Source organism: Sorex araneus, chromosome 3 (genome assembly GCF_027595985.1).
Source record: "Sorex araneus isolate mSorAra2 chromosome 3, mSorAra2.pri, whole genome shotgun sequence".
NCBI classification, from domain to species: Eukaryota; Metazoa; Chordata; class Mammalia; order Eulipotyphla; family Soricidae; genus Sorex; species Sorex araneus.
This window is the reverse complement of record NC_073304.1, coordinates 91,416,821-91,434,051: the sequence shown is the minus strand read 5'-3', so window position 1 is coordinate 91,434,051 and position 17,231 is coordinate 91,416,821. Positions and strand designations below refer to the sequence as shown.

The 17,231-nt window shown below is 37.0% G+C and overlaps 1 non-coding gene across 1 annotated transcript; it reads left to right on the top strand.

Moving 5' to 3' along the window:
• Positions 1 to 16,437: 16,437 nt before the first annotated feature.
• Positions 16,438 to 16,543, top strand: LOC129403808 (U6 spliceosomal RNA). The gene has a single exon (XR_008629469.1). It is a non-coding gene; the product is annotated as a U6 spliceosomal RNA (small nuclear RNA).
• The last annotated feature ends 688 nt before the right edge of the window (positions 16,544 to 17,231 follow it).

Sequence of the window (17,231 nt, the reverse complement as noted above, 5' to 3'; positions counted from 1 at the left end):
AGTAACATGTACTCCTAAAACATAAACATTCGGTCTCTTGTAAACCAATGTTACCTAAAAAAACTTAAAAATAAAATTATAAAGTATCAGAATAGAAGAGTTAAATATTAATAGTAGGTCAGATACATAGTTGATTGTACATTATGAGAAGATAGAGAAGAAATAATAGCTTGAAAGTCACAGAACTCATAATAATCACAAAAGGTATTGAACAATCAAATTCATTTCATCTTCTCTTTGTATTCTCTGGTATCCTGGATTTCAAAATCCTCAACTTAGCTCAGACAATAATATAGATTTTTCTTTTTCCTATTTTGTGGGGGGAGGGCACACATCTGACAGTGCTCAGGAATTCTTCCTGACTCTGCACTCAGGGATCTCTCCTGGTATGGCAAGGGGTGCCAGAGACCAAACCCAGGATAGCTATATACAAGGAAAGCACCCTATTCACTGTATGATCTCTCTGGGCCACAAATAGAGAGAAAAATCTAAAATCTAAAGAGCAAGTTGGAGAAGTTGGTCCATATCAGTTTAGCTGAGACAATATATGATTTAGATAATACACAATATATTTTTGAATATTTTTGAAATTATTAAACTGAAGAGTTAATACATGAGACTTAAAGGAAAAGCAAGACGAGTGAAAATGGGAAGGATATTTCCCCAAACAATCAAAAAGTTTACCTGGGATCTATGTAATATAAGCTAAAACTACTTCAGTAAAGCAAGAAAGCTGAAAAACAAAACAAACATTTAGTAAATCTATAAAGTATAGATAGCAAGTCATATACTCTTACCTACCATTGGAAGTACTAAACCACAGGGTGGATAACAACTTTTTATACTTGCTTGAGATGAGTATGTCATCATGTCTCAAGTCTTGTAAAAGTTTATGTTTCCGGCAGATAGAATATACTACAAAGGTAAGAGTTTAAGAGTAATAAACTAAATTATGTTATAATTGAGTGTGTCTATTGATGGTATAATAAGGCCATAGAAAGCAACAGCATTCATGGAAAAAATAATTAGATTATCTGGAGGTTTATCTGATATAAAGTTTTAAGTATAAATATAAATTTGTATGGCTTAATAATAAGAAAATTTATAACTTGTAAAGAACTTTAAAAATCTTGTTATTATACTTGTTTTGGTGTAAAGTTTTGCTCTTGGAGTTTTAGAAAGACTATCTGAGAAGCAGTCATTTGTTCTGAAAAATTTTCTACCTCTGTAACCTGTCCTGCTGAAAAATTGCAACAACCCATGTGTGAATAATAGAAAGTTTTCATTACTTCTGCCTAATTCAGTTTTTAGTCTTTCCAGTTTTAAGGAAGTTCAGGCTCATTATCCATATATCAGTATGGAAGTATAGCATCACTTTGGTATGGGATTTTAGAAGTGGCATAATACTTCCAATGTCTGACACAATTTATTTTCTCACCATCTTTCTACTATGTGCATAAATAGCATAGCTCTATACAAGAACCATATTTTATCCTAGGAAACAGTTTCTTTTACTTAATTTTTGAAGTAGGCAGAATAATAGCTACCCAAAGAGGGTCACAATATCTTAATTGACAGACTCTGTGAATATGTCTCAATTTCCTAGAACTTCTGGTATCTTATTAGGACTCTTCATATTTAAGAACAGGTCAAAGGTAACCTTGTGAGTCCCAGAAGTGGAGAACTGTACCAGGCTAGGTTGGAGAGAACTGTTCAAGAGCAATTTTGAAGATGGGGAAGTGGGAAGCCAAAGGAATATGTATGGCTTCAAGAGCTGGGGAAGGTAAGAGGCAATTTCCAGCCCTGCTGGATTCTATTATTAACCTAGTGAGGTTTGTGTAGAATTCTGAAGTAAAGAGCTTTAAATGAAAATTGCCTTGCTCTGAGTCCCTAAATTGGTGACACAGGGCCATAAAGATTATTATAATCATGTTATGTTTACCACAGTTGTATATTTTCTTACTTATTAAGACAAATTGTGCGTTTTTTATGATTGTGAGGCTAGCTGCTTCCATTTATTGGATTCTTCTATTTGTATGTCTAGAAATTCTGTTTTCAAAAGTGACTTATTTTATAATGGAATGAAGGGGATATTTCAGTTCGGATTTTACGTAGAAAACTAAATAACCATTTTGCTTAAACAGTGATTCCTTTGTGATTTCTAACATGGTAAAGACTGGCAGAGTTCTGGAGCTATGGGCAGGTACAGCTGCTAAAGGTGTTGTCTAGGATCCAGGTTGCTTTTGGCTTCCTCAGGTCAATCTTAGCAGGTGTTTTTCATTCTGATTATTGCAAGGTAACTGCTGTTCTCTGTATTACATGATTGTTCCAAGTGGGAAGTAAACAGCTAAATGGCACCTTTACAATGATTTTCAAGAGGGCATACCTGGCCTCATCAGATTCATTGATTTATTGCCATTGGCCAGATAAAATGTCCACCCCATTTTCATGGCAGCTTAAACTTGAAAGTGTTAGCCAGATAAATAAATGATATATACTCTTGGTTAGGAAACAGGAAAGTAGATTAAAACTTGCCTTTTACTTCTAGGAACAAATATATATTTTATTTTCACACAAAAGTGTGAAAACTATTGTTGGGACTGAAAGGCAATCCTATGCTATATAGGTCTTTTTCTCTCTATATGTATATATATATATATATATTAAAATATTTGTGCATATAGTAGGAATAATAAACTGCAATATACACAATGTTTATATATATATGTTAAATATGTATATATAGTAGTAACAGTAAACTGTACACAGAGTCCATAGTTTGGTGATATAGTAATGATAACTAAATTGTTGAGAGTAATGACAAAAATATCCAAATTAATATTTTATTATTAGGATTTTCTCTCATCTAGCTGTGACCTCTATTTATTTTTCCTGACCTTTCTTCAGAAAGTATAATCCAAAATTTAAGATTGGTTCTTACCTGTCTGTTCCTCAATAGACATTTTCTATGAAACTCTTCTACTAATTTTTTTTTTTTTGCTATTTGGGTCACACCCAGTGATCCACAGGAGTTCCTCCTGGCTCTACACTCAGGAATCACTCCTGGCGGTGCTCGGGGGACCCTATGGGATGCTGGGAATTGAACCCAGGTCGGCCGCGTGCAAGGCAAAAGCCCTCCCCACTGTGCTATTGCTCTAGCCCCTTCTACTAATTTTAAATACATGTAAATGAATGTTGCAGTCCCCATCTGAAAGGAGAATATTCCTACTTCATATGAGTATATGATTTGGTAGTTTAAGTTTGGAGTCTGGAAGTGGTTAATTATTAATTTATATAAATAAAATCAGATGTGTTTTTCCAGTTCCCAAGATGACCCACCAAGGAATGCTCAACTTCCAGATAGTGAAGGAAATAAGTTATGTTGGCCATAGCTAATTTATAGTCTCTGAGCTGCTTTATAAATCTCATTTGCCAAGTGAAAGAAATAGTTCTTTAGCATCCCCCCCTTTTTTTCCTCTCAATAGATCAGCAAACCTAGGCAGATAGGACAAATTGACCCATCATACAGATTTTTAAGTAAAGTCCTATTGCAAACTTATTTATGCAATTCTTTACTATATCTTTAATTTTCCTACAATGGCAATTTAGAGTGTTGCCACAGAGACCCCACAGAGCTTAATATATGTACTCTGATTTCTATAGAAATGTTTACTAACCACTGTCCTAGTTAATCATTGTTATTTTGTTATATGTGGTTGAAACTGGTAAACTATGTATTATCAGTGGATATTGAATTGATCCAAAGACTAAGTAATGCTTTTCCTCGTGTGTGTGTGTGTGTGTGTGTGTGTGTGTAGTTTTTGTTGTGGTAGTTGAATGGGAGGGCTCTAATGAGTGCTCAGGTGGTAGGGTGGCCTTTCCTAGCCCGGCTGGCTGTGTAGGTTTGACTGTTCAGTGCTGTGACCAAGATGCTCAAGCACAGAAAAGCTAGAAGCCTGGAGGCCTATACCTGCTATGCATTACAGTGTCAGTGACCAAACTAAGTACCTGATTCTTGCACGCCAGGTGTTTCCACACTTTAAGCTCTCTCTTTAGACCTTTTATGTCAAGAAAAATTTCATAGAGATAATAATGTCTTTTTGACTTATTCCCAAACCCAGTAATTTAAAAATCTACGTAAACATTTTTGGAGGAAAGTGGACACTGCTAAAGGGATTGGTGTTGGAACATGGTATGCCTAAAACCTAATCATGTATAATATCATAATTCACAATGACTAAATGAAGTTTTTTTTAAAAAATAGTGGCAAAATATAAGAGAAATTGGACATGGTTTTAGTACTTGACATGCAAGTAACTGACTCTGATTTAATCCCCAGAACCACATGTATTTCCTGTTGCACAGCCAGTTGCATTGCAAGAAATGATCCCTGAGTGCAGAACCATAAGTAAACTCTGAGCACAGCTGGGTGTGGCTGAAAAATGGAAAAGAAAGTCAGTGTGACTTATGTAAAATAAAAAGATATAACATTTCTAACATTTTATAGACTTTAAATTCACATCTTTTTTTAAAATTCAGTTTGGCAGGATAGAGTGGCAAACGTTGCCTGTGATTCCATTACTTAAGTCCTAAATATGAACCAGGATAATTTTTTTTCATTAATATGTTTAATTGAATAGCTGTATAGAGAATAACATTGGTTTGCCCTTCCTCCCTGGCCACTGGGAGCTTGTGTTTGTTGATTGCCCCCTCAACCTGTCAATTACCTTTATCTCCCACTCAGACTCTGACTTGTAAATATTGTCTTTCTCTTCTCCTTAATGTCCTTTGCATGGTTACTTATTTCAGAGCAATTGCTTTTTGTATGGATATAGGAAGAGAGTTAAAAAGACAAGCCTGTGGCTTGGGAGTTGATGGTCTCCAGATATAAACTCCTGGACATCTGCTCTCTTGACTTAAGCCTCAGTTGCCCTTTCTTCCTAGATCCCCAAAAGCAGGTACTGACGAGGGCCTGAATGGACCCAGGGCAAGCTATGAGCTAACCTGGCATTGAAATGGGCCTGGCCAAAGTGCCATAATGCTTAACTATAAGATAGAGCTTGGTCATGGTTGGTCATGGACAAATTCTGTCATGATCCAAAAAGTAATAACTAGGGGGCTGGAGTGATAGCACAGCGGGTAGGGCGTTTGCCTTGCACACAGCCGACCGGGTTTCAATTCCCAGCATCCCATATGGTCACCTGAGCACTGCCAGGGGTAATTCCTGAGTGCAGAGCCAGGAATAACCCCTGTGCATCACCGGGTGTGACCCCCCAAAATTAAAAATTTTTAAAAAATTTAAAAATTAAAAAATCAAAAAGTAATAAATAGATTTGGACCCTGCTGAGGTTAGGAATGATTAATCCAAACTGAACATTGTAGTCTGAGTCTGTTAGCGAGATGCCCCCAGGAGAGTCACCCTACAAGTCTAAAAGTGTCTATTAATATGTTAATACAGAATGGTAAATATTAGGAAGGAGAATTAAAGATTGTAATCAAGTAGCAGGTCTAAGGAAAGGAGAAATACACCTTAAGGACTGTTTTGCCTAGTGGGCTACAGGTGGTCGGGAAGACTGGAAAAACATTTTGATTGCGCTTCCCGTGGGGAGGTGTGGTTGGGGGCAGAGAGAAAAAAGAAGAGAGAAGAAAGAGACCAGTTGCAGGGAGATAGTTGCAGAGAGAGACAGAAGAAGGAGTAGATTGAGTGAGACAGAGTTTGAGGGCGATTGAGGAAGAGAGACACAGAGACAGAGAGAAGGGGAGACACAGAGACAGAAGGAAGGGTAGATTGAGTAAGAGAGGGAGTTCAAGAAATATTGAGGAAGAGACAGAAACAGATGGAGAAAAGAAGAGACACAGAGTTAGAGGAGATGGAAGAACAGAGAGAGCATTGTAGAGTGAGTTAGAGAGGGTTGGAGAGAGCTGGGAGAGACGAGAGATTGAATAAATAGCAGCTAATCAGAAACCAGCTTTGCCTCCTTCTTCCTTTGTCCATCCAAGGCAACAGCCATCCCAGGTGGGGAAGCTGCTTCAGAGCACCGAACGAGGGCGGCGAGAGAGAGCTGCCTGGACAGCCCAGGAACATCCTTTAATGTGTGATTCCCGAGGGAAGCAGCTCCTTGCTGAGAGGGATTTTCACAGCTGGTATCCCTGGGTGCAGGCATGAACTACCAACTTAAAGGTAAAGAAATTTCACAGCTGTGAATTACAAAGTTATAAAAATATTTCTGACATTAATGATTGAGTTTCTGATGTATATTGTTCTAGCACCATTCTGAGTCTGTTCCTCTCTTTCTGGCTGATTTTATTCAAGATCATACCTTCCAGATCCATGCACATTACATCAAATTTCATGATTTTATTTTTTCTTGTGACCAAATAGTATTCCACGGTGTATGTACCATAGTTTCTTTATCAAGTCATCTGTTCATGGGCATTTGAGTTGTTTCCATATTTTTGGTTATTATTTATGGAGATGTAGTGAACATAGGAGATGTCTTTTCTGAGTTGTACTTTGGGATCCTGGATATGTTCTCAGCCATGGAATTACTGGGTCATATATTAGATCTATGACTAGTTTTGGGGGGAATGTCTATACTGTATTCCAAAACTTCTGGGCCATTCAAAATTCTCACCAACAGTTTCAGTCATACAGAGTTCCAACACCTATTCTTCTTTCAGTACATTTCTCAACACCAATGTCCCCAGTTTCCCTCCTACCCTCCCCCCAGTCTGTCTCTATAGCAGGTGTTTCCCTTCTCTCTCTCTTTATCTCTCTCTTTCTCTCTCTGTGTCTCTCTTTCCTTTTGGATATTTATGGTTTGCAATACAGATAATAAGAGGTTATCATGTTTTTTCCTTTACCAATTTTCAGCACACAGTTTTTATTCAGAGTGACCGTTTCTAACTATTTGTCATAGTGATCCCTTCTCTGTCCCAATTACATTTTCATCCAGAACTTGAGGCAAGCTTCCAGCTATGGGCCGTTTTTCTACTGTCCTTGTGTGTTAGTCTCCTATTATGTTTTTCTTTTTTATATCCCACAAATGAGTCCAATCATTCTATGTCTATCCCTCTCCTTCTGACTCTTTTCATTCAGTATGATATTCTCCATATTCTCCCATTTATAAGCAAATTTCATAACTTCATTTTCCTAACAGCTGCACAGTATTTCATTGTGTAGATGCAACATATTTTCTTTAACCAGTCATCTCTTCTCGAGCTCCTGGGTTGTTTCCGGATTCTGGCTATTGTGAATAGTGTTGCAATGAACATTGAATTTCCATATGATCCAGCAATACCACTTCTTGGAACACACCCTGGGGGCCCAAATATACATAGCAGAAATACTATCTACACATCACCTTTTTTTAAAAAATCCTGTCATTTGATCTTGACACTTGGATTGTTTCCAGATTTTGACTATTGTGAACAATGCTGCAATAAGCATAGGAGTTCAGGTGTCTTTTCTAAATTGAGTTTTTGGACCCTTTGGTTAGTTGTACAGAAGTGGAATTATTGTCATACAAGAGGTCAATTCAAGAACACCAATTTTATTAATTTATACTTAAAAATTTTTAGTTCCTATTTACAAATACTGTTAGGTTTCAAGTTTCTAGAGTTTAGAACTTCAACTTATCACTCCTCTCACCCCCTCTCTCCCTTTCTTATCCGTCTTTGCTTTCTCATTTCCCCCTCTCTCTCTTCTCTCTCTTATCATTCCTCTTTCTCACTTCTCCCTGTCTCTATTCCATCTTACTCATCCTCTGTCAACTCTTTCTACCTTCCCCCTTCTTTTATTTTTTTTTTTATGGATTATAGACAAAACAGGAAGAAGACAGAGTAAATTTTTCTTAACCATGAACAGGTCCTGATATTTTTTTTTAGAAGTGTAAAAATTCAATCATAGGAAAAGATAGAATTGTTTTAATGCATTAATACATTTTAGGTCATTTGTATTTTGTGTTCTGTCAAATAAAATCCTATGGACTGGCTCCAATCCATGAATTATTGAGAGCAGAGCTAGTAATGATTCCTTTGAAGTGTTCTGTCTATTTTATAAATGTAAGTGTAGTTTTAAATATGTGGTTCAACAGTGGTTTTGTGCCAAAAAAAGTTTAGGCTCAGATTCAATATAGAAGCAACATAAAATTTATTTAGCTCACAATTACTAAAGGAATAATAGTCTGCATTAGTAATATCTAAATGTAATAATTTTAGAAAGTTAATTTATTTGTGAGATAACTTGTTAGTCTCTTAATACTACCATGATATATATGTGTGTATACATATCATACTGTTTATGTAGATAATTTTATAAGCAGAATAGTAGAGAATGATGTGTTGGAGAAGTCCATAGTACATGATTCACTACCAGACATACCTGGTTTTGGTTTTGAACCCTGGCTGGGTGGGTCATATATCAGCCATTTGATAATGGGCAAGTTTCTTTCTCTCTTTTTCTCTTTCTCTCTTCCTTCCTTCCTTCCTTCCTTCCTTCCTTCCTTCCTTCCTTCCTTCCTTCCTTCCTTCCTTCCTTCCTTCCTTCCTTCCTTCCTTCCTTCCTTTTTCTTTCTTTCCTTCTTTCCTTCTTTCTTTCTTTCTTTCTTTCTTTCTTTCTTTCTTTCTTTCTTTCTTTCTTTCTTTCTTTCTTTCTTTCTTTCTTTCTTTCTTTCTTTCTTTCTTTCTTTCTTTCTTTCTTTCCTTCCTTCCTCCTTCCTTCCTTCCTTCCTTCCTTCCTTCCTTCCTTCCTTCCTTCCTTCCTTCCTTCCTTCCTTCCTTTCTTTCTTTCTTTCTTTCTTTCTTTCTTTCTTTCTTTCTTTCTTTCTTTCTTTCTTTCTTTCTTTCTTTTGGTTTTGAGTCACATAGAGCAGTGCTCAGAGTTCACTCTTGGTGGAACTCAGTGAATCATAATGGGTGCGATTAATCATAATCATAACGAACCCAAATATGCCACATATGAGGCAAGAGTCTTACCCACTGTACTGTCTCTGTCTCTTGGTATGTTTCTTTTACCTGCATAAGTTTGATAACATTCTATAAGACATAATAAGAACTGCCATCCGATCGATTTATTGTCATTTGAATTTCAAATTTAGATTGTGTGCTGATACATATTATCATTCAATAAAAGTTGGCCATTTCTTTATAGTGGCATTTATTAACCACTGTGATCATAAAAATATTGAGAAACACTGCTATCTAGACTGATACCAAGTACATACCTTTTAATTACTGGAACAATTTCCTCTCCTTAAAGATATTTTTAATAACTTGATACAAGTATGGATATTAGTAAAGTGAAAATATGAAATTCTAATTATTTACCAGGGAACAGCTTGATACTTTTTAATAGATAATTTAACTTCTTTTTAACTTAATGTTTTGTTATATTGTTTGCAAATGTTTTTGCTTAGAAGAGGGAACCTATTGATGAGAACCATCTGTGGCAATATTTTCTCCTTTTTATTGCTTTTTTAAATAAACCATTTATAAAAGAATACATGTCTAGTCTGGCTCAATATTATGATAAATTCGAAATTAATGGAGTGCAAGTAGGGATCTTTACCTTATTTCATGGTCTATTACTGCCAGCATCTATTTGGAATGTCAGTTCTGTCCTTTGATAAAAAAAATGTGCTTTTCAAAAATGAGACCTAGGAAGCCCTTTTTTAAAATTTTAATTTCCATTTTTTTCAGGACATCCCAAACTTTTATTGTTATTAAAATGTGTAAAATATCCTCATTCATTTATTGTATCCTTTGTAATGTAAACCAAATTAATACCAAATTAATCCTAAGGAAAAGAGGACCTCTCTCTAATAACTGTGAAGCACATGAAGTAATAAGTTGATTTCCTGAATATCCACATACCCCTATTGAACACTGATTTCAGAATTAGCCTATGCAATATGGTCTTTCCCCTGGGGACTGAAGAGGGCATTGTAAGGAGACAGGAGGTATTTCTTTAGCATAGCAGTCAAAAAAAAGCCTCAAATGCACATATGGACCTGCTATTTCCTGAGTCAATAAGTCAGTTGTTATAAAGAATCCTTCTTTCTGGATCTCTTGTTTTTCGGATTTTACTGGACATACGTATTGTTTTTATTTAAAAAAATTTAATAAACTTCATATTAGGAACTGTATGAGTATGTTTCAAAATTCTAACAAAAGACTGGAGTGCAAGATCTAGAGAACATATAATTGGAGAACAAATGGGAAATTATAACCCTTGTGAGATGAATCCCAGTTTCTTCATCTGAGTTCCTCACTCCAAGTGCATAACACTGCTGTATCAGCATACAGCATACAGCCATTTTCCTGGTACTGGAAACTTTCAAGTTCTGCTCTTAAAATATATGAATACCATATGAATTCAAATTGTACATTGATATGTACAAGACCAAACAAAGTTTGTTAGTATATGTATTTCTAGTTCCCTGGACTGAATCCAGGGTTTCACATATATATGCATCTAAACTTAGTAATTATTTCAACATCTTCCTCAATTTGAACAATTCTTTATTATTAATAGGAGTTAATATGACTTTTTTGAGCAATATTTTAAGCATACTTTACAATATTATTAATTACAGGCATTCTGTTGCACAGTAGATTTTCAGGAATTATTCATCTTTCATAATAAAACTCTTTATCTTCGAGCTTTTTTCTGGTAGAAACTATTTCAACTTCCATTAAATTTAGTAAGCATTCACTAAGAACAAATCTGACAAGAACAAGGAAAAATGTTGATTTTTAATGATATAGAATTGATAAAGGCAAACATTTGGTTTTCCTTCTTAGAACCCAAAGAATCTTGAGGAATCAAATAGAGAAGTATGAAATTTGATGCAAGTATACATAAAAAGAATTCTGATATTAACCTATCTATGTTTGAACTTTCATAAAATTTTAAGGATGATTGCTTACTTTGTTAAACTTATTCCTAGCATATATTCATAGACAATTGCTCTCAGAGTTGAATTTACTCTAAATAGTTTCTGTACACTAAATGACTAAGTAAAGGGGTCAGAGAGATGCTAAAATGGGCAAGGCACTTGCCTTGAACATGCTCCATGTGATTTGATCAACCCATACAGTCCCATGTTACCTACTAGGAGTGATCCCCAAGCACAGAGTCAGGAGTAAGTATGACCACTGTAACATCAAGAACAATAAAAGACTAAGTAAATTCTTACATTTTATTTCAATCTGTCAGGGCTTATAGTTAACATGACACTTAAATATTACTGTAGATCATAATTGTCGAATCAGGTATCAGCTATTTTATTGTTTTTTTTTTCTTATTGGGTCACACCCGGCAATGCAGAGGGGTTACCTTCTGGTTTTGCACTCAGAAATTAAGACTCCTAGTGCTTTATATACCATTGATATCAACCCCTTATCTGATGGGTATTGTGTAAATATCCTTTCCCATTCTGTAGATAGTCTTTGTATTTTGGTCACTGTATCTTTTGCGGTGCAGAAGCTGTTTAGTTTAATGTAGTCCCATTTGTTGATCTCTGTTTCTACTAGATTGCTTAGTTCCGTGTCATCTTTGAAGATACCTTTATCTTCATTATCGTGGAGGGTTTTGCCGACCTTGTCTTCAATGTACCTTATGGTTTGTGGTCTGATGTTGAGGTCTTTAATCCATTTTGATCTGACTTTTGTGCATGGTGTCAGGTCGAGGTCTAAGCCCATTCTTTTACATGTGGTTGTCCAGTTGTGCCAGCACCCTTTGTTAAAGAGGCTTTCCTTGCTCCACTTCACATCTCTTGCTCCCTTATCAAAGATTAGATGATCGTACATTTGAGGTTTTGTGTAGGGATATTCCACCCTGTTCCATTGGTCTTCATCTCTGCCTTTGTTCCAGTACAAGAAGAAAACATCCAACCCCATCAAAAAATGGGGCGAAGAAATGAACAGAAACTTTTCCAAGGAAGAGATACAAATGGCCAAAAGGCACATGAAAAAGTGCTCTGCATCACTAATCATCAGAGAGATGCAGATCAAAACAACCATGAGATACCACCTCATACCACAGAGACTAGCACACATCCAAAAGAACAAAAGCAACCACTGTTGGAGAGGATGTGGGGAGAAAGGGAACCCTTCTACACTGCTGGTGGGAATGCTGACTAGTTCAGCCCTTTTGGAAAACAATATGGACGGTTCTCAAAAAACTAGTGGTTGAGCTTCCATTTGATCCAGCAATACCACTGCTGGGAATATATCCCAGAGAAGCTAAAAAGTATAGTCGAAATGACATCTGCACTTATATGTTCATTGCAGCACTGTTTACAATAGCCAGAATCTGGAAAAAACCTGAGTGCCCTAGAACAGATGACTGGTTGAGGAAACTTTGGTACATCTATACAATGGAATACTATGCAGCTGTTAGAAAAAATGAAGTCATGAAGTTTGCATATAAGTGGATCAGCATGGAAAGTATCATGTTAAGTGAAATGAGTCAGAAAGAGAGAGACAGACATAAAAAGATTGCACTCATCTGTGGAATATAGAATAATAGACTAGGAGTCTAACACCCAAGAATAGTAGAAATAAGTACTAGGAGTTTGACTCCATCGCTTGGAGGCTGGTCTCTCATTCTGGGCAACTCAGAGAAGGGAACACCAAGTAAAATGTGGTCGGAGGTCATGCGGGGGAGGGGTGACGTGTGCCGAATATAGATTAGAGACTGAACACAATGGCCGCTCAACAGCTTTATTGCAAACCACAACACCTAATCAGAGATAGAGAACGAAAGGGAATACCCTGCCATAGTGGCAGTTTGGGGTGGGGAGAGACAGGACTGGGGAGGGTGGGAGGGACGCTGGGTTTACTGGTGGTGGAGAATGGGCACTGGTGAAGGGATGGGTTCTCAAACTTTGTATGGGGGAAGCATGAGCACAAAAATGTATAAATCTGTAACTGTACCCTCACAGTGATTCACTAATTAAAATTTTTTTAAAAATTTAAAAAAAGAAATTAAGACTCCTGGTGGTGATCAGGGGACCATATGGGATGCTGGGAATTGAACCGGGGTCGACCACGTGCAAGGCAAATACCCTACCTGCTGTGCTATTGGTCCAGCCCTGGGTATCAGCTATTTTAACACCAAGCTACAAGAATGAAGTTTCCTTAATTTTGTTAGATAATATAAGATTATGAGTATTATTTTCTTATTAGATGTTTAAAACTCCATTTAATTAAAATTTGATTTATAACTAAACTTTTGTTGAGGTATAATGTGAATAAGAGCAAATCCATAAGCAAAAAGAACCATGCTTATGAGTCAGAAGCTTTCCAGAAGTTACCAACTCCGCAAGAATGGTGATGTTTGGATGAAGTTCATCCATGAATCAACTAAGTACAATTTAAAAACTGCTTTTATCATTTCATCATCATCATCATCATCATCATCATCATCATCATCATCATCCCATTGATCATAGAATTTCTCGTGCAGTCTTCAGTAACGTCTCCATTTGTCCAAGCCCTGAGATTTTAGAAGCCTCCCTCTACTCGTCCTCCCAACGATGCCGTACTGGAGGCTCTTTCAGGGTAGGGGAATGAGACCCAGCTTGTTACTGGTTTGGGCATATTAATACACCATGGGGACCTTGCAAGCTCTCCTATGTGGGCAGGAAACTCTCAGTAGTTTGCCAGGTTTTTAAGTCATCCAGAGCATCCAGAGCTTGGCCAGCATCCAGAAACTTTTTATCATTTAAAATTGTAAATTTACGAACCACTGAGAATTGAAATAAATATATTTCTGGTAGTTTTTGAGGGAATTCATGTGAAAATAATTGATAAGTCATCGGTAAAACAGTATTACAGATAATCTGCATGTCAGTTTCAGTCTGCAGAAAAGACACTGTCAATTGGCTTTCCCCCATTATTGTGGATGCCCAGATCCTTGTATGAAAACAAATAAGCAAAATGCTCTTAATGTGAAGTCATTCCAGAAGTAGTATAAGAGGGATTTCTTAAAAATCAAAAATATATTTTGTACTGTCACTGTCACTGTCATCCCGTTGCTCATTGATTTGTTGGAGCGGACACCAGTAACATCTCTCATTGAGAGACTTATTGTTACTGTTTTGTACTGTAGCATATTATAAATGGCGAAATGGCAAATTCTTCTTTTCACTTATTGGACAATATTTATTCTTTCATAAACCCCATGAAATAATAAAAAACTGTTTACTGGAACTTAATTAGAGTCTATTCTGTAGAGTTAAAAGGGCCTCAAATGCCATTGTGGCCTTATTTTATCAGCTTGAGTTGGGCATGTGATTCAATCATTGTATTCTTCAGTCTTCTCTTTTGTGCAAGGAATACTTATACACCCACCTCATGTTTAAGAAAAATTATAATAAATATAAAACAATATATAAGTGTCTGAATTAGGAAACACTCCATAGTATGTATTTATATACACACATAAGATGTCGAGTTGACCTGTTCACTTTGCTAATCAGCTCATTCCCCTGACATCCTCATTTTGGTGAATTAAGATCAATATCTTCCTAAGTGCTAAGACTCAAACATTAAGCATCATTGACTCTTTAATTGCTTGGAGATAGCCTATCTCTTTTCAGTCCATAGGATCAATTACTGAATTTGTCTTTTCTTTTTAGCCACCATAATGTCCTTTCATTCTACCTATTCCCACATTAATCATGCATTACTTCACAACTAGGTTACTATAATGATTGCCCCATAAGGGAGCCTCCTAGCTTTTCTCACTGTAATCTTCCTTACATCAGTTATCAGATTAATCTTCATTTTATTTTGATAGTGATGAGTGTAATAAGAGTGTCATTATTCATTAATTTATTTATCAAATGAATATATTTTTAGAAGAATGGTAGCACTATAGCACTGTCATCCTGTTCATTGATTTGCTTGAATGGGCATCAGTAACGTCTCCATTGTGAGACTTGTTACTGTTTTTTATCGAATATGTCACAGTATCTTGCCAGGCTCTGATGTGCGGGTGGGATACTCTCCGTAGCTTGCTGGGCTCTCCGAGAGGGACGGAGGAATCGAACCTGGTTCAGCCACATTCAAGGCAAACACTCAACCTGCTGTGCTATCACTCCAGCCCATAGAAGAATGTCATGAGAATAAATTTCATTGGATGATTTACTTCAAGCTAAGCATACTGTGTGTATTATCAGAGGTAACATGTAAAGTATGGACAAGTGTAAAGTAGAGACAATGTCAAATAGGAAGACTTTTCTTTATTAATGAAAATAAGTATGAAACCCAAATTTAAAAACCACCAGTATCTTGACAAACACCTTTCTTTCTCATGTCCTTTAACATGCTTCTGGCCTGTAAAGGAAATATATCAGATAGATATTAACAGACTTTAAAGGGTGATAATGTAGAATGTAGTTTTTAATAAAACGTTTTATTGAACTATAACATCTTATGAATTTTATTATATAAGGTTATCAGTACATAATAGTATGTTCATATACCACATTAAATTTACCATTAAATTCAACTTTAATTTTTTTTATTTAGGTGTTTTGATTTATAGAGCTGTTGGCAATACAGTTTCAGGCTTATAATATTTCAACTCCATCTCATCACCAACATCCACATCCCTCCATCATGTTCCCAGGTTCCCTCCCACCTTCATCCTGCCTCCTTGAAAGACACACTTTTATGTTAGTTATTATAATTTGGGTCCCTTGTGTATAATAGTTGACCTTAGTGGTTTAGATATAAATGGGTGCTTTGCCTCTACACCCCAGCATCTCAAGGTCGCTGACCTTTGTCCCCATATTATCTCCCAATTGCCTCTTGTCTCCCTCCTACATATTTCTCTTTCCCTGACATTTTTCTTTGTATAGTATAGAATTGAGGGTTTTTTCACGTGTGGTATCTTCTATTCCCTTGTCTTGTTTTTCTGTATACCACACATTAGTGAAAGCACCCAGTATTTGTCTTTGTCCTACTATAACTAACTACTTCTATATGTGTCATATGTTGAACTCCTTTATATTATTTTTAGTGTGAATTTACTCATAATTTAAATATTTTTTTGTTCATGTTTGTGGCAACTGGGGTAAAAAGCTCTGCCACAGTACTTTGTCCCCAAGTTTTAGGCCTGCAACCTAAGCCGTGCCCTACGAAGTAAGAGGGGGAGGGGGCAGCTGTAAAGGCCTGAGCTGGGGGCAAAGACAAGCCCCTCCATCTGCGCCCCAAGCCACCTTTAGCGGTTTTCGGTGCCCCAGGGATCCCACATGTGCCTGCTAGAGGAATAATATCATTCTCTTCCATTTAGGCTGCTCCTGGCCCAATCCCTATCTTCTTTCTAATGGGGGCTCCAGAGGCGGCCAGGGGGCACTCGCCAGGCCCCACAGCGGCCCAGCAAGCTCTCACTCGGCATTGCCAAGCTTCTCCCAGGCCCTTGTGGTGCTCTCTTGGCAGCACATATACTAAATTTGGAATGATACAGAGAAGATTAGCATGGCCCCTGCTCAAGGATGACATGCAAAATCGTGAAATGGTCCATATTTTTTGGGCAGAGCGATAGCACAGCAGGTAGGGCCTTTGCCTTGCACATGGCGGACCCAGGTTTGATTCCTCCGTCTGTCTCAGAGAGCCCGGGAAGCTACCCCTGGGTATTGGATATGCCCAAAACAGTAACAACAAGTCTCACAATAGAGATGTAACTGGTGCCCCCTCGAGCAAGTCGATGAACAATGGGAGGACAGTGCAGTGCATGTTTGTGTTTATATCATAGTTATATGTAAACTCATTGTAAGTGATTTCTTTTTCTTCACCTAGCTCAACAGTTCATCCATATTATTGTGAATGCCAGTATTTTATCTTTTTTTTTTAATAGTTGAGTAGTATGTCATTGTATGGTATAACACATTTTTTTTTTCTCTCTAGCATAAACCCCATGCTGGATTAAAAAAAATTCTTTATAAAGTCAGGAAAACATGCTACATCTATCTATTTATTTATGCTTTGTGGGTCACACCTGGCAGTGCATAGGGGTTACTCCTAGCTCTGCACCCAGGGATTACTCCTGGCGGTGCTCAGGGGGCCATATGTGATGCTGGGAATCGAACGCATGCAAGGCAAAGGCCCTCCCCACTGTGCTATTGCTCCAACCCCCATATTTTTAAATATGTATGTCAGGGAGAAATCAGAAGGTTTCTAGTCATGGCTATTGTAAATAATGCTGCAGTAAGCATTGG